Here is a 25,467-nt window from a genome sequence, read left to right as displayed (position 1 = left end):
CTGTCCAGCTTTGTGCAGTCTGCAAACACACCGAATCGCCGCTGACTTGCCATCACAGATTCCTCTGCCGGGGCGGATGAGAGTTTTGCAGGGCAGCACAATTTCACGCATGCGCCACGGCCACAGCCGACAGGGAGTAGCGCGTGTGCGGGGCTTATTGAAGCGCGGGGCCCGGGGCAGCCGCCCCACATGCCCTGCCCTATATCCGCCGCTGTTCTCTACAGAGGCAACATGTTCCCAGCTAGCAATCAGTGTGCAGCAGGAACACACCCCTCGCCAATGAAGCAACCGTTTGCCTTGTGCAGCAACAGTGGCCCTTCAGAAAGGCAGGAGCGGCTTGAGAGGCTGGACACGGGATGATGGACACGGTCCTCGGCAGCGCCGCTTTGCACCCAAGTCCTGGGTGCATTCGGGGAGTGGCCTGGCACACAGCTGAGTGCAATTTGCAGGTCCCAGGAAGCAGTGAGTGTTCAGATGATTGGCAGGGGCTGGCTTCTGCTTTCCCCGGGAACAGGCTGCTGGAGCTGTCAAGCTGCAACAGCTTTGGCAGGGCCCTGCACGGCCGTGGCATATCACCTTTGCGGTCAGGGGATTCACTGGGCCCACAGTTAACAGTCAGCCCTGGAAGAGCAGCAGTAGATTGTAGGGAAGGAGCATCCGTTGGACTCAAAGGCAAGCAAGACGGTGGAATGCCTCGGGGAGGACGTGAGGAATACAATAATGCCTTTGTCTAACGCGATGGTGCAGCCTCACTGGCAATACTGTATGTACCCTGCAATACCATATTTCACCGTATGTAAAAAGGAGAGTGCAGAATTGGAGACAGTTGAGCCCAGAGCAGTGGGGGAAACTTGCAACCCCTGGGCTCCCTGGATCACCCCTCCCCACCGACGCCTCGCACACTGGAGCCCTGCACTGCCTACACCGCCCCCATCCCTCCCAGCACTTTCAGAGGAGCCGCAAATCAGCTGTTTTTTGGTGTTCCAGCTGTGGGAGGGAGGGGCAGGAGTAGGGATGGACTGCGAATCAGGCGATTTGCAAGCTCCAGAAGTGCTGGGAGGGAGGGGAAGGAGCAGGGAAGTGCAGGGCTCTGGTACGTGTGAGGTGCATGCAGGAGAGACGAGGGGGGGGAGGTCATGGGGCCCCAAGTGGAACCCCAGTGAGACATGGGATGCTGCAGCCCATTGAGGTGAAGGAGGGTCACTCATGCGACCCCCCCCCCCCACACACACACTATTTGTAGTTGCCCATCCCTGCACTAGGGTGAAGAGGAAATGTTTATGGACTAGGAAAAGCTCTCCTGTGAAGACAGAGTGAAAAGACTGGGTGTGTTTGCCTTAGAAAGAAGACGACTTAAAAGGCACATGAGGGTAGTACATATTCTGTATTAGAAAATGGTCTAGTAGAGTGGTTGGAGCAGGAGCATCTGGCCTCCCTGTCCTATCACACAAGAACCAAGGCTATTCACTGAAACTGTTCAGAAAAGAGCAAAGGAAATACCTATGTGTACAACATGTAATTAAACTGTGGAACTCGCTGCCACAGGACATCCCTGAGGCCAAGAGGTCAAAAAGAGGGAGGGAGGTTTATGTGGCAATCTGGCGTGCCTGGCATGTTCATTGATTACAACAGCAGTTCCAGCAGGGCTATTAAACCTCATTCTTCAGGACCTGAGTCGGCCAATTTCTAACTAGTAGCAATGTGCGCCTGGCAAGTTGCCCCGCATCTGCCTGCTGCTATTCTTACACCCTCTGCTGAAGCAGCCGGTGCTGGACACTCTCAGAAACAGGTTGCTGGATGAGAAGGACTTCAGATCAGTTCCACCAGGGGAACACCTATGCCTCTGGGGAGGCCAGTCGGAGCCATACGAGGGGTGCCCACCAAGCTAGAGCTGGTCTGTTTGGCTCTCTGATGTGTACTCAGGGCCTCGGTCTCTGCTGTCCTCATGTGCACCCCCCAGTAGAATGGAGCAGGGGGCGGGGAGGAAGAAGGGCATCCCAATGCTCCCACGCTGACCTGGTAGCCGTTTACATCCACTTTGCAAAGGCTGCACAAGGGACAAGGTGGGGCACATGCCAGGCCTTGGGGGAAGGGGATTAATGATTGTGTTGTGGCTAATTTACTCCAGTGTGAAGTGGCTGCAAAATAGCTGTAAAGTCGCCCTTCCCCCTAGAAAGTTTCCCTGGCATATGGGGGCCTCCCTGGCAGCCATGCACGTAGCATAGCAGGCTCGGTGCACCCCTCGCCCCCTTCCCCCCGAGTCTCCAACTTGCTCCCCAGCTGCAGCTGAGGTTGCAAATTAGGGTGACCTCCGGGCTGCTCTAATCTGGGGTAGGGACCAAGCTGCCCCCAGCAGGCTCTGCTTGAAGGGGCATCGGCTGCCCATCCCTCTACCCCGGCATCGGGCTCCCCACTGATTTGCCCAAGTGCGGAAGGCAAGGTGGCCCAGTCAGCAACAGCCAGAGATTTCTTCCAGGGGAAAGGCGCTGCGGGTGGGACATGACACGCTGGGGGACAGGAGCCGAGCCAGGAGGCTGTCAGCAAAGTGCAAAATAGACGGGAAATTGTTTGGCTTCCCCCCAGATAGCTCATGGCAGGCCAGTGCCAGCAGGGCCCAGCAAACAGGGGCACAACCCTTTATATAACACGCCGCAGGCCTCTTGTTACCAGCAGAATTAACTCAGGCCTGACTTAATGCACCTTTCCAGGCAGTAGCTGGGCAGCTGCTCTGGCTACACTTTTACCACCCCCCTCTCCCCGCGCAAGGACTGTACCACCCAGTCTCCGGAGCTCCTTCCATCTTAAGCATCCCTCCCCTCCCCCATCCCATATCCCTTCACTAGCTCTGGCTTGGGCTGAGGAGAATTCACACTTCCTGCTCAGCCGCTTCCAAACTAAGGGCCTCCTCCAAGCCAAGGAGCAGGGCTCTGCTGGCAGCCCTGAAGCCGATGCAGAAAGAGGGCTGAATGCGCATGTCAGACCACCTTTCTCTCTGGCGTTGGGCCAATGCAGTTGAACTCTGCTGTCACACAGCCCGTTTCCAGGGGTGTGACGGGGGACAGTCAGGCTCCATTCTTGTCATGCCCTCAGAGGTGAATGGCAAGTCACGTGCGGCAGCAGTTGGTGTTCCTCTTCGTTTGCTAGACGCCACCATCCTGGTGAGGGCGCGGGTTGGGAGACCCTGCATCATTCCAGTTATGGTGGGAATCCCCAAAGGAGACAGTTACGCCACCTTACAGGTTCTGGCTGTGGGTGCTTCCTTTGTTTGGTCTTTGCTGAATTGCTGGTAGTGTTGTTAGTTTTGTGAGGTCCAATCTTTCAGGGGGAAGCTGTGGCAAGCAGCAAAGTAGTTTATTAGGTGCCTTATTCTCACCAAATAAAGTCAGTTCTGGGGGTAAGCATATATAACCCCCCCCCCCCCACACACACACACACCACCTGGCTCTGTCCTATCTAGTGGCACTGAGATGCTGTACAGGGAGAGTCTTCTTTACAGCCTTAGCTAAGGGCCATATGGTACAGTAAAGTCTCATGCACTTAGCTCCAGGGGCCCCAAGTTCAATACCACCCATTGATAATTGGGCTTTGTGGCCGTTATACTTACTCCCCGGGAACTGGGTGTTGACGGATTGCCAGCAAGCTGTTTGTGATCATCTCTGTTCCAGGACTGGTGCACATAGTGTCAACCAAACAAGGGAATTTCCAGACTCTGCCTCAGTGATTCATGTCCGATGAGAAGCCAGCCTTCTTGGCTCCCACAGCTGTCAGCATGGGGACAGCATCACTGGAGAGCGACTACATGCCAACAAGTCTGCAGAACTCAAGTGACTCCACATCAAGCATAAGCCGAGAAGTGCCTTACAGAACCGTGAGCACCATGATGTGTGATCTGAAGGCCACTCGAGCATTTCCGCTGAATTCTGGGCTATCCCAGGAAGCTACTTTCCAGTTTAACTGGAGTCCGGCCCTTTGGTTTTGAATTGGGCCCTCTTCTTTGTTTCGATGTTTGCGCTGTACAAGGGTGACATTGTCTTTACTTTGTGGTGCAGCCCTCTAAAGGCCAGAGTCTGGGCCCTCTCGGGCAAACCGGTACCCATGGGATCACCAGTCTGGGGTAGCTGGCTCTGTGCCACTCCCTCCCCATCTCTTTCCGAGAGGGCACAAGGCGGATCACCAGCAAGTGCTGTCTTCCACATTCCTCACTACCCCTGGGGGGCCTGTTGCAAGCCAGTTCGGTTGAGCACATGCATACTTGGCTATGGGCCTTGGATGTTAAAGAGGCCAGAGGGAGTTGAATGTCAAAGGGACCGAGCCATCGGCTTCCCGTAGGCCCCTTTGAAAAACTCAGCCTGGACCGCCAGACTTCCTTTCAAGCCATCTGAACTCCAGGAAGAGAACTGGTGAGAGGCTGGGGGGCAGGGATGGAGAAAATCCCTCTTAATGCATGGCACCTACAGAGCTGTCTCTAAGGAAGGCCCCTCGTTAGCCCTTCCTGCACTGCCCCCATCCCCAGAGGGGATTATAAGGTCCTGTGGCCGACTTACGAAATCTTCTCTAATCCAGCTTTGCAGGATTTATCTTATTAACCGTATCTCCCATCCCTGTCCTGGTTGGAGCATCCCCGCGGCTTTCCTCTTGTGTGCCCAAATCAGAAAGTGCGGGGAGGGGGACGTGCAGTGGCCCCCTCCAGTCTCCTGCGCTGCCAAACAAGCTCAGTGCGGCTGGGTCCACAGCAAAATGAAAGGCTTTGCTAAAAATGTGCAGTTCCCCTGCCCTCGGGTCAGATTTAGGATGTGGGGGAGTCATATTTTATTGGTCCAACTTCTGGTGGTGAGAGAGAGCCACGCTGTCAAGGGTACCCAGCATTCGGCCTTGGCCCACAACAAACGTGAACAACACTGGGTGGTTGTACTCATGCGCATTCAGCTCGGTTTGGGAGTGTATCAGCATGGCGCGGTGAGTGCGTAATGCGGGTGATGTTAAACGTGCGCCAAGCATGCAGGCTCAACCCAGAGTTCCCGGTCAGACCAAACTCAAAAAATCTAATTCAATCAACTGTCAAATAATAGGAATGCAAAAAAAAAATACAGACTATATAGAACAGTATAACGACAGCAATATATATATATAGAGAGAGAGAGAGAGAGAGCGAGAGAGCGGGTGGTAGCACTAGTTATAAGTTAGGATGATGTGACATATCGATGATAATTCTTCCCCTCCTCCCCCCACACACATTTTTACACTTGCTCATATGGTCTCTTAGAAGTTTCTTGGAACTGACATTTCCCCTACTGGCTTTCCACCTCTGCCTTTTTTGGCAGCAATGCGAGGAAGTGTATCATTTCTGCATGCAATGGGTGGAGATGTAAAAACGTAAAAATCGTGTTCCAAAGGATTTTCAATTCGGGTGCTTGGTGCATTATTCTGTGCATACCACAATTCAGAAATCAAGGTATATATTAAATGCATTATCATGTGTGCTCTCTCTCTTTATTTCTCTCTCTATATATAGATATATATACTATCTGGAGTTACCTGGTGTTGCTCGGGAAACCGGAGAAACAAAATGTAAAAAACAGTAGTCCATTATCTTTTTTTGAATGGTAGAAAAGTTGCACTGATTTCTATAGGGATTAAAATATAGGTCCATGTTATCCCCAGGAGGGGGGGGGGGTGCAACCCAGATGGAGGGGAGGTTACACGTGGGAAGGGTGCCCCAGCTCACGCCCAGGGCTGCAGGTGCCACGGGGGGGACAGGGCAGATGCCCGAGCCGTTGTGTGCATGGGGGTTGGGGCACTGCGTGCTGGCGGGGAGAGTGGGGGGAAGAGGGTCGCTTATGTAACCTCGCAGGCAGGAGGGGATGAGTCCCAGATGATGCTGGGGGCCGCAGGGGACGGGCATGGGACCTAGGGTCAGGGGGCCCCTGCAGCACAGTGTGGCGGGTTACTTTTTTATTTTTACAGCCTGAGCTTGGGTCCCATCAGGTCCAAAAGTATCTTAAAACCTTCTCCTGGATGAAAGGTTGTCCCATGCAAAGTTTGGTTGCGGTAGCTCTTATAGCGTCCAAGTTATTAGCGCACAAACTTACAAACATTCTCCTTTATATATTAGATTAGCGATTTGTGCCTCTGTTTGTGAGTCTGTGTGGCTGCATGTGAGTCCATGTGTTCAAGAACTTCTCCTAAATGGGAAGAGCGAGGACCACCAAATTCGGCATGCAGCTTCCTCTCCTCCTAATTAGCAAGGTCAGGGCTTGGTTGTGTCAAGAAAATGGGAAGTGCTGGGAATGGGACTGTTTTCCGTAACGTGGAAAGGGAGGGGCACAGAGAGGAGGGACGCGATACTGAGAGTGGCCACTGGGGGGCAGCGAGCACACAGGGGAGAGCGATACTGCCGAGAGCCCACCAAGAGCGCACCTGGCAGGGCTGGGGCTCTAGCATCCTGCCTGCTACCAGACCGGGTAAGTAGCCCCACTTCCACACACGCTTCTGCCCTTGGCCGCAGTGCCGGACAGGGGGGAGGAGGAAGGGAATAGGCCCCTGGTGGCTGGGGGGGCCTGGGTGGAGCTAGAAGGCCCCTGGCAGCTGGGGGGGGGGGGCTGGGGGAGAGAGAAGGCCCCTGCCAGTTGGGGGACTGGGTGGGGGAGAGGTCCCCCCATGTGGGGGGGAGGGAAAGACCTGGCAGATGGGACCCCCCCACAACCTGAGCCCCTCCTCACCCCCCCCAACCCTCACTCTCACCCGCCATGTCCCCAGCCTCCTACTCTGCCCCCCATCTCCAAGGCCCTGCCCTGACTCCTGCATCCGCCCCACACCACTAATCCGCTACCCTGTAGGCCCTGGGCAACACCGGGGTAAGTCTGCTAGTATTTTCTATGGCACTCTATAGCTGATTGATATGTTTGTTACGGTGTAGAACACACTCAGCATGTAGCCATGTCACATGAGGACTAAATTATTTTCTTTCTGCAACTCATTAAATAATCTGCGCTTCTTTGGAACTGTCGGTCGTCTCGGTTGCACTCTGACCCCCGCTTTCTGTCTTCTGGGGCATTAAAAGCTAAAGAGTGCCTCTTCCGTTTTCCTTATTTTAGTTTAGGAAATGTGTGGCCTGCACATTATAATGGTCTCAAGAGCGGGGCCGACAAATGTCACAGCTGCATCAGTGGCGTTTTTAAAGTCCAAGATTTCGCAAGGCCAAAAACACAGGCGTTAGCCTACTGGAGACCGCGACGTCCAGGCTGCATGGGAACTGCTAGCCAGCATGTCTATCCACCCCCTTGGTGTTCTGTGAGGCCAGACCTAAAAACCAGCACCGTGCCCTGCTTAATGGGAAAGCCGGCTAGTGGGCTGAATGTTGGATGGGTTTGACTAGTTCCTGCAGGCTGTGTGTAGGTATTGCTGCATCTGACTCAACAGGCAGCCAGCTCTCAAAACCAGCATGAATACGGATGTTACACCTCTCAAATATGTCCTGCTAACGTCTTACCCGTACCACGTGTCATGGTGTGTGGGAGCCTGGAAGCGGTTGGGCTGTTTGTTTGGTATTTGCCAATGGAAGCAAATCTGCTTGTCCTTGTGAGTCAGCTGTATACAACTTACCTATGCATCCTGTATACAACTTACCTATGGGAGTTCTGCAAGTAGCCCAAAGTACAGGCAGTCCCTGGGTTACGTACAAGATAGGGACTGTAGGTTTGTTCTTAAGTTGAATTTGTATGTAAGTCGGAACTGGTACATATTGTAGGGGAAACTCTAGCCAAACATTTCTCCAGAGCTCAGTTTTATTCTCCCACACCTCACTTCCCTCAGTCCTTTATTCTCAAGCTGAGGTGTCTGCTGAGAAAAGCCGCTCCGCGTCTCCCTGGTCTGCTGGGGGGGGGGGGCGATAGCTCCGCGTCTCCCTGGTCTGCTGGGGGGAAGCAGCTAGTGCGGGGTTGCCTCACCCCGTTTGTAAGTAGGGATCCAATGTAAGTCGGATCCATGTAACCCGGGGACTGCCTGTACCGCCTGTACAATCACCACACGCTGACGCTACGGTATATAAGACACACGCTCCCCAGTAGCCAAAGCCCATCCACCCCCGTAAGGTGCCAGGAGGCTGGGGTTTTCCATCAGAGCGGCCAGTCAAACAGCTGCTCTTCCCACCCCCACCAGCAGGACTGAGAGAGAACCGGCTGGCTCCCAGCCCAGGCTCCAGCGTAGTTACAGGCGCCATCCAAGGGGGGTTTCTCCTGCCCCCTTCCCCTGTGCCTTCATTTTCTCCCCGCAGACTCTCACTCCTAGCACTGACCCGCCCCACCTTGCTGTCACTGTGCCCTGATTTCCCTCCCCCCACCCGTAGCCCCTTGCTCCAGGGACCACCCCCATCCTGCGCTGCCCTGATTTCTGCTCCTCGGTGTCTCACTCACAGAGCAGACTCACCCCTATGCCTCGATTTCCCCCCCGCAGCATCTCACTACGGGAACCAATCCCCCCTGCCCAACCTCTCGCTCTGGTCTGATTTCCCCTCCCCATCCCCTCGCTGTGGGGCCCAAACCCTCTCTCTGTGTCCCAATGTCTCCATCCTGGCCCGTAGCTCCAAGGACAGACACACACACCCCCTCGGCCCCACTGTGCCCTGTGCCATCGCAGCCCCTCACTCCAGGGCTCAACGCTCTCCCGATTTCCAGACCCAGCCCCTCTCTCCAGGGATGGACCCTCCCCTGTGCCTCGATTTCCCCACCCAGGCCCTAGCGCCACTGAGCCACAACTGGGCTGGCTCCACCCCAGCTCCTCCCAGCCTGGCTGCAGAACTGGCAGGTGAGTCTCTGGGGCTTGGGAGGGAGGGCGGGGCCCCGGAGGAAGGGGCGGAGCAAGGGTGTGGGCTGTTCAGGGACTAGAAAGCGGGGACCCCTACTTTCTCCCTCATTCCCTACCTTGCCCAGCCCCTCTCTGGGGCAGCGGTGGGGGCTAGCTATAGTGGGGCCTCCCCTGGTTGCACAGCTCAGCTGACATGGGTTAGGCAGTACGTGACCCTCCACTGTATATAAGGATGTCGGAAAGAGGAGGCCGGGGCAGGACTAGGTCCCAATTCTCAATGGGCTTTCCTCTCTCGCGCTTTGCAGCCTGGGTTGTCATTTCCACCCGCAGAAAGGGGGTGGGGCGACAGGTGAACACACACAGAGACCTGGCAGCACTTGGTAGCTACCGAAATGCCTGCACCACATCAGGCCCATCACGCTCCGCTACCCACCCCAGGACTGCCCCTGTTAGTCCTCACCTGGCTGTGCAGAACCAGTCTCGGCCGCATTCTGCTAGGTTACCATGAGTCTTACTCCAGGCTCCCTGGCCCACTTTTCTCTGCCACCCTTGGTGTGGAGCACGCGGGACAGAACCTCGCTGGCTCTCCCTGGCTCATCTTCCCGGCATTGGCAGCAATCCCAGCAAGGCATGTGCCCACTGCATGCTGAGCTCTGATAATCCCCGGCCACTGGGTGAGGGCGTTGTAAGGTCCTGCGCTGCCTCCGTGCCCCTCTGGGCCTGCAGAAAATGTGCTCGGCGTATGCGCTAGCCCATCGCGATGAATGAATTGACATTGGCAGCAAACCCCGGTCTCAGAGGGGTGAACGAGGCCAGCGGTGTATTAACTTTGGCAAGCCCGTATCACCTATTATTTCAAAACAACCCTGCGATCCCTACAGGGAAGCCAAGCGAACGGAGGGGGCGACGGCGGGCCATCAGCTGTTTGTCTTCAGGCTTATATAACTCAGCCGAGAGCCCGTTTCTTCAGCTGCCACGTCTGACAATGTAGCCAGGGATTCAAGAAGGTGGGGGAACCAAGAAAAGGGGAGGCTGGATTGCTGGAGTTGCTTTGTCTCCGCACCTGCGCTTTCTCAGGCTTGCAACCTGGCCATAGGGTATTCCACAAGAGGCCTGCGGACAGGGGGACGAGGGTAGAGCCATTAGATCACTTTATGAACAAGGCAGGATTTATGCAGAAATCCTCGTGCTCTCCCTCCCTGGAGAAATGCCGGTGAGAACCGTGCATGGGGTAATACAGGTATAGAACACCCCAAGGGAGCTAAAAGCCACTCTCCTCGACTATATCATTGCTTTCTTTTCTCCAAGGAGGTTTATTAATCTGAGCTAGTTCCTTGCCCCAGCGCTGACATGCATAAATAAAAGCAAGCCTGTAAGCTGGGTCTGATCTCCATGGCCTCACATCAGCAAGGCATTTCAACAGATGCATAGCTTTATGCATGTACAGTGTCCGGTTGACAGCTTGTAAGCTGAGCGCTTGGACAGCCGCCCAGGAGAGGTTCAGGTGCCACCCAGCTGATTAGCAGAGCATCCATAGCTAGCAGCATATGTTTCTATTGGTAGTGCATGTAGCCTCAGTGCATATAACAAAATTTATTCTGCACGTGGATGGAAAAAATTAGAGGGAACATTGGTTGACCCCAGTGGGACTAGATACTTACTTAAAATCAAGCTCAATCTACCCTGGAAAGTTTTACAGATCTAAAGCGTTCAGGTAGAGGGTGAGGCGAGTTTTCTGCCAATATAGTTATGTCAGCCAAAGCCCTAGTGTGGACTTGGTGATGCCAGTATAAAAAGAGCCGATGGAGGTGTAACTACCTCCCTCACATATAGGCAGAGAGAGACTGGTGGAAAGCCCTTTTTGACCAGACTAACCGTGCCCTCATGAGGCGGCTTGCATGGCCTTTCCTATACTAGTACAGGCTGCTGCAATACAGCTTGCTCGCCCCGACAATGCCTCATTGCCAGGCTGAGGGACTTTTTTCCTCAGTGCCTATTTCTGGCTCCTGGGACTCTACTGGGCTGTTGCTCAGCGCTAAATATAAACTAAACAAAGCATTCCAGCGGGTTTCGGCTCCCCGGGGCCTTTCTGGAACAAGAGGGTTTTCTGTTTATCCTCCCGCCGGCCCTCTGGGTTTAAAGCATGTTTGCTTTCAAAAGCAGCCTGCTGCCCCCTCACACGTCACGTGCTCTGAAACGATGGCATCTGTGCTGCAGCCAGACCGTTCTGTCTGCGCCTGCCCAGCCCGCTCTGTGACCATGGAATCGGAGCCCACGGCCTGCCCCGCTCACAGTAAAGAGCAAGGCCTGTGGGAGTTTCCTGGGCCAGCAGCTTCAGCTTGCTTGGCTGAGGCGTGAGCGGCCTGGGCTGGCCCAAAGCAGTGTCATCCCCAGAGTGTTACAGGCACGGGCTGCTGCAGGATCCTTGTCTACACCGGAGCTCCTAGCAGGGAGCTGAGGAAAGGACTCCTGTGACTAGTTCTTGGCTGCTCCTGTCTGAAAACCAGCACACGGACCGTGATGCTCTCTCCTCTCTCTCTCTCTGTAGCTGCCTCCCTATTGCGTGCGTGGGGGGTACGGTGGCATGGTAGCACGGGGAACAGAAGGAGGAAGCAGCCTTGGGGACGAGGACAATTGGACTGAGGGGTGGAAATAGCCCAAGTGCCTGTAGTTGCACAGCGATGCTTCCGGAGAGTCGCTAATTGTAAACCAATACAACACCGTCCGCCTGAGTTTGTTGCCCGCCTGAAACAATCGCTCTGTGAGAGGTGAACGGCCTCATTAGCCTGAATGGGAACTTGACTCGGAAACCTAAGGATGACAGTCTGAATGGCAGCCCTACTGTGGATCGTCCTAGCAGACCCACCCAGAGATCATGCATTAGCTGCTGGCAAAAAAGCGCATGGTGGGGAAGAAAACTTAGGAGTTCAAGTTGCTTCCAAAAATGTAAAACCACCTCCAGACCTACTTACAAGGGGAAATGAAAACCGAAACTTGTTCTCTCTCCATAGCCAAAACAGCACCCACTTCCAATGGAACCAAAACTGCCTTTTCTAGGCTTCTTGGTGGCCAGGAGCTCCAACTTTTCCCTTCTGAGCTGCCAAACTTCCACTCCCCACTCAACAATGGCTACAAGGTGCCAGTGGCGCAAGCAAAAATTTCATAGGCCTTTTTGGGGGGGAGAAAATGGGGGGGGAATTAACTTTCCTCAGTATGGCCATTATGTGGTAAATGTGTGGTTTTGACAAAATTAGGGGGGATTTTCATCAAAACCATGAAGTTTTGATGGGTTTGGCTGCCTATTGCTGGAAAATGTACAGGATCAGGGCGTTGATTTTTTTGACAACCCTCCAAAAACTGTTCATAAAAATGGTTTCTTTGGCTTTTGTCTAGACTCCAGATGTTTTACCAGATCAAAAAACATGTCCTGATTCACTCTAGCTTTTGGTACAAAATTCTGTGGCACACGGACACTTTGAGGCAGCGGAAAAATAAATGGAATTTAATAGCAAAAGAAATTAGGGAGTCCGCACTGATTTTCCTTTGTGTATTTAATCAAATGAAAGCCTCCCTTTTTCAATGTTTGTGTGCCACCAGAGAGCTCTGGAACCCAAGGTTTCTTGCCATCATGGTCAAGTGCAATTTGCCCCACAGTTCTTGGTTCCTTGGCTATATCTATTGGATTCTCTTAAGGCCTGATCCAAAACCTCGTAAAGTCAATAGGAGTCTTTCTGTGATATTTTGGGTGCTGGATTGCGTCCTTATTCTGAGCATTACATATTTTGACTAGAAACATGTTGGATGCAAATGGTTGTAATTTATGCATTCAAGAAATCCCTGTTCCTTTGAAAGGTCCATAATGTCTGTATAGACCGCCGAGGTCAGTTTTAGGACCAGTTCTGCTCAATATCTTCATCAACAATCTAGATGATGGCATAGAGAGTACACTTATTAAGTATGCAGATGATACCAAGCTGGGAGGGGTGGCAAGTGCTTTGGAGGACAGGGTCATCATTCAAAATGATCTGGACAAACCCGAGAAATGGTCTGAGGTAAACAAGATGAAGTTTAATAAGGATAAATGCAAAGTGCTCCACTTAGGAACAATCAGTTTCACACATACAGAAGGGAAGCGACTGTCTAGGAAGGAGCACTACAGAAAGGGATCTAGGGGTTATAGCTAAACATGAGTCAACAGTGTGACACTGTTGCAAAAAAAGCAAACATGATTCTGGGAGGCATTAACAGGAGTGTTGTGAGCAAGACATGAGAAGTCATTCTTCTGCTCTACTCTGCGCTAGTTAGGCCTCAGTTGGAGTATTGTGTCAAATTCTGGGCACCACATTTCAAGAAAGATGTGGAGAAATTGGAGAAGGTCCAGAGAGAGCAACAAGAATGATTAAAGGTCTAGAAAACGTGAGCTATGGGGGAAGACTGAAGGAATTGAGCTTGTTTGTTTTGGGAAAGAGAAGACTGAGAGGGGACATGATAGTAGCTTTCAAGTACCTAAAAGGGAGAGGGAGAAAAATTCTTCTCCTTGGCCTCTGATGATAGGACAAAAAGCAATGAGGTAAATTGCAGCAAGGGAGGTTTAGGTTGGACATTAGGAAAAACTTTCTAACTGTCAGGGTGGTTAAACACAGGAATAAGTTGCCTAGGGAGGCTGTGGAATCTCCATCACTGGAGATATTTAAGAGCACGTTAGACAGACGTCTATCAGGGATGATCTACACGGTTGTTGATCCTGCCATGACGGCAGGGGACTGGACTCGATGACCTCTTGAGGTCCCTTTCAGTTCTAGTGTTCTATGATTGATCATAACAAAATAGCCTGATTCTCCAATCTGCGCCAGTGATGTAACCCCACTGAACCTAGCAGTGATGTGCTGAGAGACACCTCAAGCTAACTGTATGTGTTTAAAATAAGACTGAAGTCTCCCCCCTACATAGGAAGGGCTGGCTTTTCCAGGTCTGCTCCTGAGCAGGCCTGTTGTTTGTGCATAGGCAAGGATCTTTAATACAGACATCCAAGCTGCTGTTGTGGTTTGCTATTTTTGTTAGGGAAAGCTGCACCATTGCCCTGCCTTCCCCTCCCCCATCCCAGAGGATAATTAATACTAACGTCATTACACTTGGGGCCAGGTGCAGGGCTCGGGAACAGATGTTTTATTGTTTGCATGGAACTCAGAACAAACAACAAAGCCGCAGTGAAGTTACCCCCAGACCCTTTCCCCAAGCATGGTGCACAATGAGCTCTAGCCCCACAGAAGCACTCGGAAGCAAGAGTGGACAATGTTTATACAACTAACCAAATGGGAACCTCTCATGTGTGACACATCTCCCTCTCCTCCCCCACCCCCCCCCCCAAGAAAAAAAAAGGCTGTCCTGTTTACGGAAGGCAGAGTCCTTTCTGCTGAATGTGTCTTTCATACTTATTGAGACTGGCGCATCTTCCTCAGCTGTTTGTCTCTCTACTAGGTCTGTGCATCACTTGCTTAGGAGCATGCCCAGGCAGAAACAGGGCCCTCGGCAGAACATGGAAGACAGGTGCTTCACTGATGCAAAGACATGCAGAGAGAACTGTTTCTTCTATGTGCAGAAGAAAGCAACCCAAGTACGAAGGCTGGCAGATGTAGGTGACTAGCTGTTGTAGCAGGCAAAGAGAGGCGTGTTTCCTATTCAGAAAGGGCTCTCTCTTGTTCTGGAGTATGAAAAACAGGTGCATGTGTCATCCACACACCTACCCGATGGGGTGCACAGTCCCATGGAGTGGCACCTGGAACAGTTCCAGAGAGAGCGTGCAAATGAGTTTGCTCTAAAGCCTTAGCCGAGAGCCAGCTGGCTTTTAGCGCAAGCTGCAGAAACTCCTGCACAGTGGTTGCAGGTTCGGTTCTGCCTGGTGGCGTTACACATGCAGAAATCTGGGAAGGTAGGTCTGAGTTCTGACCCTGACCCAAACACGTCACTGAACCCCTGAGTAGGTTCATCAAAGCCCACAAGCACTCTAGGAATTAATGAAAAAATTCTGCTAGTTGCAAAACAAAACAAAAAACCCCAAAGCAGCTTTCATTTTTTTAAATATAATTTTGGCCAACACTCTCCCACCCCCCTTCTCCCAATACAATGCAAAAAAACATTGTTGTCTACATTTTCCATGGGAAAAGACATCCATTTCCAGGCCAGCTCTATCAAGAACAGAACATCCCCCACATGTCATATGGGGAGATCCAAGCATTCCCGGCATAGGATGGACAATCTCAGGGCCAAGCATCAGTTGCTGCTGGTGTGTGTGTGTGTGTGGCCAAGCATCAGTTGCTGCTGGTGTGTGTGTGTAGGCCGGCATGCAAGTCAATGTGAGCACAAGTATTTCTGTGACACATAAGAGATGACTAACGAAGTTTAAAAAGCTCTGTGAAATTACTAGTCTTTTTCTTTCTGCTGCCAAACTATGACACAAAAGCTTTTGCTTTGTGTAATTATTAGGGCCCGTAGACACTTCCAGCCCCCACAATCAAAATATGTCCATGCATCTCATTATCTCTTTACTCGAGTTTGCCTCCTTTTCCACAAGGGGGTGCACTATAGATTCAATAACAACGGATGACATGACATGCAATCTGACAGGAGTCCCCCTTCAACCATAGTGTGTTCTGAATGGCTTTAGGAGAGAGAGTACCAGATTCATCCAGGCTCCTCATGGCTTTCAAAGTCCAGGAAAATGACAAATCTCTCGTTACTGGGAAGTGGGGATGCGGGAAAGGCACTGAACTGTAGTGGCTCGGAGTTATTGATCCATCTAGGAATAGCTCTGAACTTTAGCACACATAGAGAGCCTGAAATAGAAGTGCTTAGAGTGTAAATAGAGCGGTCAGCCCCCCGCCCCGCACCACAGATCTGCAGCAGTAGACGGAGCTGCCACGTAAATTAATGTTCCAATCAGCCATAAGGACCTTATTTTAATAGACATATCAGCAAAACCACCATGCTATTATAATAGAATCATGGAAGCTGGAGTGGCTATTGGATCATCTTATCCTCTCTTCATTAGTTCAAGATTGTTCCTTAACGCAGTTGAGTGAATAATTAATAATGAGTCACTGAGTCAGTGAATGTTACCTCTTTTGCTGGTGGTGCATTGGCCACAAAGAGATTGTAGATTTCTTCTTTTTTTTTTTTTATAGATTTGAAATGCCTTGCCAATAATTTCTGCAACTAACAATGCCCCTCTGCCATGTGTATTGGCCAAAGCAGACAGTCTCTGCAACAAAGGATAAATGGACACGAATCAGACATCAGAAATGGTAACACACATAAGCCTGTAGGGAAACTTTTTAACCTGCCTGGACACTCAATTGTGGATTTAAAAGTAGCCATTTGTCTACAAAGGAATTTTGCCACTCAATTTCAGAGAGAGGCTGCAGAACTAGAATTCATCTACAAATGTGACACTGTTACTCTGGTCTTGAATAAAGATATTGATAGGCTAACGCACTATAAAGGCAATTTGCCCTGCCTTTGACATTTGCATTTTCACATCAAAAGCTATGAATGAAACACATCCAGCCCACTTAATTAGCTGCATTAATACGGGTTCTACAATTGACAGGTGACTGCTTTTGCTGTTATATATATATCTTGGGGGGGATCTAGACAGCACCCTTCTGTCAGAATAAATGACATAATTTGTGCTATGCATATTGCATAGCTTATTCCGAATCTAAATCGAATGAGCGTATTTTGAAATTTGGTGCTGTCTACACAGTGCCAAATTTCAAAATAAAGCACTATTTTGAGACATCCCTTATTCCTCACGGAACGAAGGTTACAGGGATGCTGATATAGCGCATCCGCTATATTTCGAAATAGCGAAAGATGCAGGGTTGCATTGCAGTGTTGACATACCCTTGGATTCTGTTATTTCCACTCCAACTCATCGGATAAAGTGGCTTTTTACCCACGAAAGTTCATCATCTTATATATTTACTTGATGATCTCTCGAGGTCCCTTCCAGGTCTAATATTCTATGATATTTTGGTTAGTCTCTAAGGTGTCACAGGACTACTTGTTGTTTTAAGGTTACAGACTAACATGGCTATCCCGCTGACACTTTTCAAGTTTTGTTGTTTAGGTGAATATTCCAACCAGTATACTCGTTTGCTAGAACTTTTTCAGACCGGGGAAAGAAGAAGGACATGGTCACAACTGAAGCTGGTTAACCCTTCAGAGGTATATCTGCCGTACACTTGCACATGTATACTTATGTGCACAAGGAAGCATTAAGCCTGATTTGCAGTTGCAAATCCGACAGCCAAACAGGTAAACCAGGTCTAACCGCCCACACAGAGCCTGGGTGCAATTGCCTACATACACATAAATGCATTCAGGATGTCCATGGACTATGAGCTGTGGTTTAGCTAGAGGGCAGAGCCCTGCATGCAACACGGGGCAAAGTCATGGAAAACATTTTCTTTATGAGCTCAGCACAACCCCAGCCTCTTTTTCAAGGGGACTTTGCCCAAACCTGAATGTGTTTCCTTTGTACATTAAAGGGGTAGCAGTGGGGAAACATGAAACCTTTCATGAGCAGAGACTGGAGAGACACACTGACAGATGGAAGGATTAATATACAAGGAAGAGTAACCAACCTTTCACCTGCTGACCGTTTACCCACTATTCAGAGAAACAGGCAGCATCTGAACAAAGAGCGGAAAAGCCAGCATGCTAAAGAGTGAAATCATCCCGCTGGCAAAATGAAACTCTTTGGCAGGTATATAATGGACCTGGAAAACAAAATGCACTGAGATTTGTGCATGTAAACTGCAGTTGATCCAACCGTGTCTAGTGCGTTAGAGGCACTGAGGTCGTCACAGTGGAAAGACAGAAGAGGGATCCACAAAAAGTCAGGACAATGGCACTACAGTTGGGCTCGTTGGCTCCAACCATGCGAGTGAAACATAAGCAGCCAATAAAAGTGCATGTAAGAACATCAGAACAGCCAGACTGGGTCAGACCAAAAGTCCATCTAGCCCAGTGTTCTGTCTGCTGATAGGGGCCAATGCCAGGTGCCCCCAGAGGGAATGAACAGAGCAGGGAATCATTAAGTGATCCATCCTCTTTCATTCATTCCCAGCTTCTGGCAAACTGATGCTCCAGGCACCATTCCTACCCATAATGGCGAATAGCCATTGGTGGGCCTGTCCTCCATGAACCTGGTGCGAACCAGACAGCGTAAATTATTCAGTGATCGAAGTACCCTTCACAAATCCTGGAGAGGAGAAATCCGAGAGGTGGTGGTTGTAGCTGATGATTGATGTTTCCAGCATGGGACTGGGGCTTCTGCGTTGGTTTGTGTTTTCAATCTTAGCCTGTCCCCGCTCATCTAACGTCCGCGGTTGCCATGCCAACAAAACTTCTCTGCAAGACAGCTTGCTCCTCCTCACTGGATGTGGCTCCCTGACAGAAAGGCCCATGGACAGAGGGGAGAAAGAGGGCAACTGCCCCTGGGGTTGATGGCACGCTCTGGGTAGCTCTAAGCGCTGGGGGGCACAATGCAGCGTGCTCCGGATGGTGCTGGGAGCTGGCTGCGCTGGCCCCGCCTCTTTTGCCATAGGCCACGCCCCTTCCAGATGCATGGAGCCAACTACCCCCACACACCTTGGCCGGGGCCCAGCATGACTGTTGGCTCCCCTGCCAATAGACACCTTATCTGGGAAGAGGGGAAGTGATGTCTCCTCTTTCTTTCTTCTTCTATGTTAGCCCGTGGCCAGATTGGATCCAGAATCCTGTCTCCAACATGGCCAGCACTAGATGCTTCTGAGGCAAGTGCAAGACACCCCAGAGCAGACAGCCACAAGCTAGCCAGCTGCCTTTGATTAGGGTTTGGGATGAGACCTCTCTTGTTGATTAGGACAGCGCCCCGTTATGCGAAACTGGCACTTTCTTCTTTGGAGCCGCTTTGCCGTTTGGTTTGGTTTCTCTCTCTCTCCAAATGACGCGGCATCCGTGGTCCCCCGAGGAGGGTGCCGCGACAGATTCTGAGTTCGACTCTTGCTGGGGCCCGCCCTCAGAGTCGGCAACGCTTTTCGCTGTAGCCCTACCCCGCTGGGCTGGGAGCTCATCCCCCCTGGCAAGCCAAACAGGGTGGAGCCTGGAGCACACGTGGAAGCTGCAGCGTGATTCAGAAAGCAGCCCGCCCTTCCCGCTGTTCTTACGTGTTAACAGCCCTAATCTACAGCCGAGGTTCCCCGTAACACTGAGGCCCTTCCCCCAAGACATTGTCTTTGCTGAACTGCGATGCCTTATTGTTTTGCAGGCCCAGACTTCTGGGGGCTGACAGATTTGCCAGCCCCTCAGCAAGGTGGGGGGGCTTCATGGAAAGGGCGGGGTTAGAGACAGCCAGCCCTCAGTGCCATGCCGGCCTCCCCCAGCCCTCAGCTCTGCCCAGAGTGCACTGTGCGGGGCTCCTGCCGCTTCTGTGGTAGTAACAGTGGCAGCCAGGAGCTCTGGGCCCTTTTGAATCACCAGGCCCCAGGGCAACTGTTCCCTTTGGCTCTACCTCACCCCCATCAGCAGGCCTGCAACCCTTCCCCCCCCCCCGCCGCCAAATTTTTCCTGCTTCCTGCTTCTAAGAAGCCGTGGAACCTCCAAGGGGAATGGAGAGGAGCTGGCAGGTCTGGACTACAGCCTTGGGACTCTGTGGGAGGTTTGGAGGCCCAGGGAGAAGGAAGCTGACGCACTTGGCCAGCCCCTCCACTCCTGCTTGTATAAACCATGTTCTTTGACTTGCTTAGATCTTTCCATTTTTAAATGAGCTCCGTGCGAGTGAAAGGAACCTCCTTGAGAGCCCCAAGACCAAACCCCTCTATGGTCGCCAAGCATGGACAATAGCAGGGCAAGCGTCTCCTGCCTGCCCATCAATACGTCTCACTGCTGGCCTTCCGGGACCACCTCTTGGGGAAGAGGGAAGTTCAGTCTCCTAGCTAAGTGCTTTGCAGGAACCGCCAAGAAAGAGGCCACATAATTCCCGTTATTGATGCCACCTCACCAATCCCACCGGACAATCAGAGGAAGGTAGGAAGCTGGGTTGGGTTTGAACCGGAGAGTGAAGGGCTGCATCCCTTGCGGCAGTACTAGCCCCGTTAGGCCCGATGCTTTGGGGAAGAGCTCTGAGGCCCACATGCGTAGGAGAGAATGGAGAGAAGGAAATCCTGCAGAGAAATACTAGAAGGTGTGACCATCAGGAGGCCAGATGGCTGATTTCAGCAAGATGGAGAAGAGGAGGAGGAAAGTTTCACATCTTAGTAGTCAGATTCCTGGAGACCAACTTCCATGCTGTGTCCCAGCAGGCCTGTGAGTAACTACACCAGTCGCTCGCCTGAAGTGAGATTAAGAAAGTAAATTATTTTTAACTTGTGGCTCTAGTCCCTAAGGGTGGCTCCATTTCCCCTCCTGTTCTTACATGGCAGTAGACAGTAATAGAGGCAACGAAGCTGGCGTCTCCTGCTCCGTTCTCTCAGCTCCTTTTACAGACCTGAAAGTTCTTTGCAATTGAGTGCCTGAAGCAAAGAGGTGTCAAGTATCAGAGGGGTAGCCGTGTTAGTCTGAATCTGCAAAAGCGGCAAGGAGTCCTGTGGCACCTTATAGTCCTGTGGCATCTTCTCTCCATTCTCTCCTACACATGTAAGACGTGGGCCTCAGAGCTCTTCCCCAAAGCACCGGGCCTAACAGGGCTAGTACTGCTGCAAGGGACGCAGCTCTTCACTCTCCGGTTCATGCTCCAACACTTCAGTTAGTCTATAAGGTGCCACAGGACTCCTCGCCGCTTTTGAAGCAAAGAGGGTGAGCCATTCCCATGTTACCAGCCACTTTAAATCACAGGGTTGCCAGGTGTCCAGTATTGACCCGGACAGGCTGGTATTTTCTCCTCCTGTTCATTAAAAAATTTCAGAAAATACCAGACACCTAAAATGTCTGGTATTTTCTGATTTTTTCCCAGCCAGGAGGCAAAAATCCCTAGATCCTCAGGGCCGGTTGGGCAGCCACCAGCAGCCTGTTAGGGCCAAAAAGCCTCAAAAGCATTTCTTAAAGGGATCACGCTTTTTTTTTAAATCTTATTTTATTTTTTTAGCTTAACTCTTGGGGTCCTTTTTTTTGTTCAACAGCTTTGGTCTCCCCCTTTTTTTTCTCAACAGAATTTTTTCCCCAGTGGGGTTTTTTTGGGGGGTTGGTGGGGAGGAAGGTGTTTGGTATTTTTGGTTAAACCATCTGCAGCCCATCAGTGGCTCAGTTTGGGAACCAGCATTTGAGGCAAAATCCCAATGATTCATGTCGGTACTTTGTTTTTAAATACTGCCTAAAATATCAAAACATTTCTGTGCAAAGAAAGTGAGGCTGAAAATGATTCCTAATTGGCTGAAGGATTAGATTAAAAGGGTTTGACTAGAAAAGGGAATAGATAGATAGATAGATAGATAGATAGATAGATAGATAGATAGATAGATAGATAGATAGATAGATAGATAGATAGATAGATAGATAGATAGATAGATATTGAATAGCAAATTGAAAATTCAAAGCCATGTGGTCAGAAGCAGTTTATAAATTTGGGCACCCACAACTTGGCTCCTCTGTTTTGTGGGGCCTAGCTTATAGGGCTCAAAAGACATGAACCACTGGCTTTCAGATCAAGGAATCAGAGGTGTTTGGCTTTCTAATGCTGTCTGTACGTGCCAGTATGAGCCTTGGTTACCTCAGAACTTCACAGTCAGCCCCTCTGCCCACACAAAGGCAAAGGCTGCTTTGAAACTGTGGCCCTAAAGGTTACTTCCCTCCCACTGAAGTCAACGGGCATACTGTCATTGACTTGAACAGGAGCTGGATCTGTCCCCTACCCTCCGTAAAGTGGCTGCTTTCCAAGAGAGGACCGACCACCACAAAAAGCCCCGTGACAACAATCATACCTTTTGCCACAATCGGCATTCAATGCAGCCGGGTCTGAAGCGTTGTTGTTCTCGGCTTTAATTCCGTCGTTACAAACAGACCGATCTTGTTTCCCCAGAGCTCGCAGCTGCTGCCGAGGGTGAAGCCTTCGCTCACTTCTTGGACCCGAATGCGAGGCTGTGAGGTAATGGAGGATGGTGTTTTGCTCTGGTTGGGACAGGGATCAGTGTGAGGACTGAAAGAACAGCCCCTGCTTCTGTGCAGCTCTGACGTCACCCCGGACACGGGTGTTGCTGGGACACTTGAGCCTCTCCTCAGCTGCTGATGTCAGACCAACCCTTGGGTGGCGTGAGGAGCTGGGGGGAAAGGGACAGTCTATAGATCCAGGCCTTGTGCCTCCTGGATTGGCTAAAAATACTCAAATTGAGTGGTCCAGGGCATGGCAGAAACCAGTGGGGAATTAATTTGGCTGGTTACACTTCTCCAGTCTTCTCCCTTCATCTCTCCGATAAAATCAGTCAAGACAGGATTTGAAAGAGGCCCTGGTTCCTATTCCTCCTCTTGCTAAACAAGGGGTAATAATTAGAAAGGGATGTCAGCAATAAAAGGGCACTGCCTGCCAATGAGGCACAACTTGGCCATTTCAGATGAAGTGTGGTCTCACTCAGTGGTGCCCAACCTTTTTTATATCACGGACCAGCCAGTCTGCTCCCAAACATTTGGCAGACAGGTAACAGTTTATTTGCATATTAATTATGTAAATAATGAATTTGCAAAGATGCAGATAAAATGTTACCAGTCCACAAAATACATATCCCAGCCCTGGCCCCCAGAGCCGCCATGAACAGCCAGCTTCAGCTCTGGCAGCTGCTGCAGCCCAGCCACCAGTGGCTTGTAGAACCGCTGGGCTAACTGGCCTCAGGTACTCAAGGCCCTGTGGTTACCCAGGGAATGGGCACCAGAAGAGAGAATTCTCTCATGTATAGATGCAGCCCATGCCTGGCTAGGATCAAACCAGGGACCTGTGGGGCTTAACGCATGAGCCTCTACTGCCGTGGAATAGTGGCTACTGCCTTGGGCACCCAGTGTGTAAGGCAGGGGAAGGCTCTGCCTTCCCAAACTGCCAGGCGTAGCCCCACCCACACTCTGCCCCCAGAACGCCTGCTGTAAGTGTTCTGGGGGCAGGGTGTTGCTGCCCTGCTGGTGCGCCGAGGCTGGAGAGGCCAGCTGAGCCACGTGGCATGCCCTCCTCCCTCCCCCAGTGCTATGGGGCTGGAGAAGTCAGGTGGGTGTTAAGTATAGGGTGCACCCTCCTCTGGGACTGGGGAGGACGGGGCATCCACCCGCTCCCCTCCCCTCAGATCGAAGGGGGGAGCATGTGCGCAGCGCACCACCCTGCCTCCCCATGTGGGGGTGGGGCCTCTGCAGAAGAGGTGGGGATGGAGGTGGGCCTGGGGGCTTGCCTCCCCCATCCCTGCCTTCCCCAACCACCCATGGCTACTGAAATAGCCAACTAGCCACACTCAACCGGCCAAATAGCCAAATATGGCTAGTGGCTAGCGTGTTGGACACCACGGCTACTTCATAGAGTAACAGACACGTCTCTATTGGCCAAGGCGGTAGCAGGCTCACAGTCTCTAGCTCAGTGGTTCTTCCTTGTACCGCGTCTCTCTTCTGACAACAAAAATTACCTCAGCTCCAGTCCCAAGTGATGAGGCTCAGGCTTCAGCCTTAGGCCCCAGCAAGTTCAATGCCAGCCCTGGCAATCCCATTAAAACAGGGTCAAAAGCGACTTTGGGGTCCCACCCCACAGTTTGAGTGGCCCCTAGATGGGGGCAGAGTGCCACACCAAGCAGGCACAGGTTACGTTTGGATGGGGACATCCTACAGCGTCAAGGCCCCAGGTAGCTGCTGTGGGACAGGGAACCTGTCAGCCCCTGGAAAGCAAGCTGAAACCTTAAAACGTGTGGGGAACGTAAGGCCCAGGGGCAGGATGTGGCCCTCGGCTTCCCTGGATCCAGCCTCGAGGCTCCCCCTCAGAACTGGGGAGCCCACACTGGCATTCCAGTCTCTCACTGTCCCCCCATGGGGCGGGAGCACATAAAATAACGTAGCCCGGACCACCCCCCGGCTCTGGGGTGCGAGTGGAATGTGGAAAGTGTCTTTCTGCTTCTCAAGTCGGGGGGCCACGTCAGTGAGGGTTTGGTTTTTGTTTTATTTTGTTTGCTTCTCACTTGTGTGTGGCCCCCGACTGATTTTTCTGTGGGTCAGCGGCCCCTGGCCCAAAAAAAGGTTCCCCACCCATGACTTAAAACTCCAGCCCCCAGCTCTGGCTCCAGCCTGGCGTGGAGCTCTAAGCACTGGGGTGCTTCTAGCTAGAGCCGTGGACCCTGAAATATCAGCAGGTTTCCAGTAAAACCTGCCTGCATTCTGGAGCAAGTTTCATCTAATCTGTAATAGATGCAGAGAAACATTTTACCACAACGCATCAGCATTTTCCAAGTATACTCCATTGGACTGAAAAATTACCAACTGCTCTGCTGCTAATTCACCTGTCATGGATTCTTCCCCCATCTTTCCCTGGGCTTCAGATTAAGCGGCGCTGGCTCTGACACTGTTCTCCTCCAGGGTTTTGCTGGAACATACTGGCTACGTCTACACTGGCATGATTTTCCAGAAATGCTTTTAACGGAAAAGTTTTCCGTTAAAAGCATTTTCGGAAAAGCGCATCTAGATTTTCGGAAAAGCGCGTCTTATTCTGAAGTAACACTGCTGTGTACAGGTACCCTCAGGGCTCGCTTTCTCTCTGCTGGCCCCAGCGTGGTGCCTGACCGCTAGAGCTGGGCAGAAAATCTTTTTTTAATTTTTGTCCACAAGAAATTGATGAAAACGGATGTTGTATTCCATGACAATTTCCATTTTTATTGCAACACCATTTTTGCTAGTGAGAAAACCCCCACTTTGACCAGCTCAATAGTCTGGCTTTTGTACAGAAGAGTTTGGGGTGCAGGCTGCCTTAAGACACTGTTTTTGGTTTTCTGTTTAGCACAACTCCCCTGTGCCCGGCCTGCTAAACATTCAGCTACCTCTCCGGGGTTTGTGGCAAACTAGCAGCAGCAGCAAGAGAGGGGATACTGTACCTAAAGGCAAAAGGCAGGTGGCTGGGTGACAGCAGAGGTCCAACCCAGCACTGACTGAACAGCTCTTGTCCCAAAGACCAAAAAGGGGTGAGACGGAGAGTTGCTTCGGAACGGAGCCAGACTGGGAACAAATTGAATCCTGCTGTCGTGACCTACTCGGAGAGTTCAAGTTCTTTGTGAATGAATATGAGCAGTTGGGAAGAACTTCAGTGACGTTGCTAACACAGGCCAGTCGCAAGAGCTGGTAGGGGGGGATGTTTGTTCACCAGCCAAGCAGCTATTTCTGTCTGCAGGGGCCTGAGGAGATAAGCAGACAGGGGAGGACAGCAAATGTTTTCAAGTAAACAACAGTGGGATGGGCATGGGAGAAGCAGGGGAGGGTGGAGGCCCTTCATGAGTCATGAGAAACCAGACAGCAACAGTGGGGTTGAGTTTTCCTTACATGACGGAACGGCAGCTAATCCTCTAGTCACAGAAACCGCCGCGTTTTCAGTAACAGCCGTGAGTAGCTAGGAACACTTGAGCTGTGGCTGTTGTGTCACTGTACATCCAGGAAGCAAACACTGTGCTCCTTTCCCCACCCGCA

At 51.4% G+C, this 25,467-nt stretch overlaps 1 long non-coding RNA gene across 3 annotated transcripts in view; it reads right to left on the bottom strand.

Moving 5' to 3' along the window:
• LOC106732277 (uncharacterized) overlaps window positions 1–22,026 on the bottom strand; it is a 46,764-nt gene extending 24,738 nt beyond the window's left edge. Inside the window, exons 1-5 of one of the 3 annotated variants that reach the window (XR_012906038.1) lie at window positions 21,762–22,024; window positions 15,919–16,060; window positions 15,479–15,635; window positions 9,263–9,915; window positions 1,001–3,329 (exon numbers count right to left, since the gene is read on the bottom strand). This is a non-coding gene — a long non-coding RNA (uncharacterized LOC106732277). Of the gene's footprint in view, window positions 1–1,000; window positions 3,330–9,262; window positions 9,916–15,478; window positions 15,636–15,918; window positions 16,061–21,761 lie in introns of those variants that run through there. The other 2 variants (XR_012906037.1, XR_012906039.1) reach the window with 2 other exon arrangements.
• Between the last annotated feature and the right edge of the window lie 3,441 nt (window positions 22,027–25,467).

This window comes from Pelodiscus sinensis, chromosome 9 (genome assembly GCF_049634645.1).
Source record: "Pelodiscus sinensis isolate JC-2024 chromosome 9, ASM4963464v1, whole genome shotgun sequence".
NCBI classification, from domain to species: Eukaryota; Metazoa; Chordata; order Testudines; family Trionychidae; genus Pelodiscus; species Pelodiscus sinensis.
Note: the sequence above shows the minus strand (reverse complement) of the source record. Positions and strands in the feature narration are given on the sequence as shown.